At 40.5% G+C, this 2,440-nt stretch overlaps 1 pseudogene across 1 annotated transcript; it reads right to left on the reverse strand.

Annotated features, from left to right (window-relative positions):
• Window positions 1-808: 808 nt before the first annotated feature.
• Window positions 809-1,742, reverse strand: LOC308351133 (olfactory receptor 5G3-like; annotated as a pseudogene). Its single transcript has one exon. The product of its transcript is annotated as an olfactory receptor 5G3-like (transcript).
• Window positions 1,743-2,440: the final 698 nt, after the last annotated feature.

The raw sequence follows: 2,440 nt of genomic DNA on the forward strand, positions 1-2,440 counted from the left end.
GAAAGACACTACACTGATATTTTAATATCTTTTCATTTACTTGACCAGTAATGACATTCAGCATGCTTTCTTTACATGTTTGGCAATCTGCATTCTTATTTTGTGATTTGCCTATGCACTTGTTCGCTCTCTTATTTGTTGTCTTTCTTTTTTTTAAGATTTCATTTATTTACTTGAGAGAGAGAGCACAAGCAAGGGGAGCTACAACGGGAGAGGGAAAGGTAGAAGCAGGTTCCCCACTGAGCAGGGAGCCCAATGTGGGGCTTGATTCCAGGACCCTGGAACCATGACCCAAGCCAAAGGCGGACACTGAACTGACTGAGCCACCCAGGTACCCTATTGTTTTTCTTTTTCATTCTGAATTTTAGACTGCTCTTTGAATAATGGGGGTATTATCCCATTGTTTGGCACATGTGTACAAACATTTTCTCTTGTTTTATTATTTCCCTCATAATATTGTTTGTGCTACCTCGAACTTTCAATTACAACTTTTGGTTTTCTTGTCTGGATTAAATAGTATTCAAACACCCATGATTGCACAAATAGTCACCTAAGTTTTCTTCCAGTATAGTTTCACATTTATGTTCTCAGTCCATCTCTATATTGTTTTGAAACACTCATCATGTCACAGACAATAAGATACTGCAGAAAAATATTTAAGAACTACTCCATTTTTCAAGCCATCTATAAGCTGGCAGAGCATGGACTCACATGCAGTTTCTGACTTCGACTTCAGCAATTGCTTTCCAGTATAGTCTGTACCAACATCTATGGTACAACACAACAGAGTTCTATTTTACCAAGACCATTAGAGAATTTTTCCTTTCCAACTTCCTCCTGAATGCATTTTTCACCTCCTTGTTCCTCAGACTATAGATGAGGGTGTTCAACATGGGGATTACCACAGTATAAAACAGAGAAATCACTTTATTGATATCCAGGGAGGAAGTGGAGCCAGGCCGAACATAGATAAAGAAAAGAGTCCCATAGAGGATGGAGACAGCAGCCAGGTGAGAAGAGCAAGTGGAGAAAGCTTTCTGCCTCCCATCAGCAGTCTGGATCTTCAAGATGGCCACCAGGATGCAAATATAGGAGACCATGATGATCAGGCCACTGAGTATGATTATAGCTCCAGCCAAGATGAACAGCACTAATTTATTGATCCATGTGTCTGCACATGCTAGAGACAGCAGTGGAGAAATGTCACAGAAGAAGTGATTGATGATATTTGGACCACAGAAGGGTAAGCGAAAAGTGAGAATTGTATGGGTCATTGTGCTTATAAGAGCTATGGTGTAAGGCCCTACCACCAGCCGCACACAGACCCTCTGGGACATGATGAGTGTGCACAGCAAGGGCTTACAGATGGCCATATACCAGTCATATGCCATGGAAGCCAGGAGGAAACATTCACTTGCCACAAAGAAGCCAAAGAACCACATCTGTGCAGCACAACCCACAAAAGAGATGTCTTTTTTCTCCGCAAAGATATCACACAGCATCTTGGGGGCAATGGAAGAAGAAGAACAAATATCTACAAAGGACAAGTGGCTGAGAAAAAAGTACATAGGAGTGTGGAGTCTTGGATCAGTCCACATGAGAATGATCATCCCTACGTTACCCCCCAGGGTGACAACATAGACAAAGAGAAGCATGACAAAGAGGACAATCTGATGCTGGAGGTGATCTGTGAGGCCCAAGAAAAGAAATTCAGTCACTTCTGTCTGATTCTTATCTTCCATCGGTCAGTTGCAATCTGTTACAAGAAGGAAAAACAATCACTAGCACTTAGGAATAATGTTTTATACAAATGACAGATTATCCTAAACAGGCCTATAATAGGCAATTATTGAATTATTGTTGAACTGGAAGACAGGATGTCCACGTACTAGGTCTAGGAGTTGTGCATAGACACTGTGTAAACTTGGATAATTCACTCCCGATCTCTTTGGATTCAGTACTCTCTCCCAGAAAAAGAGGAGTCCAACTACATTGTCGAAACCTCCCTCAAGGTGTATTTGAAATGGGAATTGGTCTCCACATTTCATTTTACTGTGTTATGGGATAATAAAACTCAGTTAATACTTTTACTGGAAGTACTGTAAAATCTCACGAATGTGATATTCAGATGGTTACATCAGACATCTGGGAAAGACTAAGCAACGGAGTCCCCGTTCTCACTGAAGGATCAGTACCATTCTAATATTATTAAGACACAATTCATAGGTGTGTTTATCAGTCTATACTCTACTTGCATTGATAACAGGATGTGGAAAGGATAATGCACACAATTAGTAAAGCAGTTACTGATATAAAAGAATACGATGCCATAGAAGAGATGGAGAGGTCTTGTGTGTAAGAACAAGTGATCTGCAAATTTTGGACAGCAAAATGGAAATGCCATGACAGTTGTACAGAAAATCAAGCATCTGTTTGCACC

This window comes from Martes martes (genome assembly GCF_963455335.1).
Source record: "Martes martes genome assembly, chromosome: 10".
Taxonomy (NCBI): domain Eukaryota; kingdom Metazoa; phylum Chordata; class Mammalia; order Carnivora; family Mustelidae; genus Martes; species Martes martes.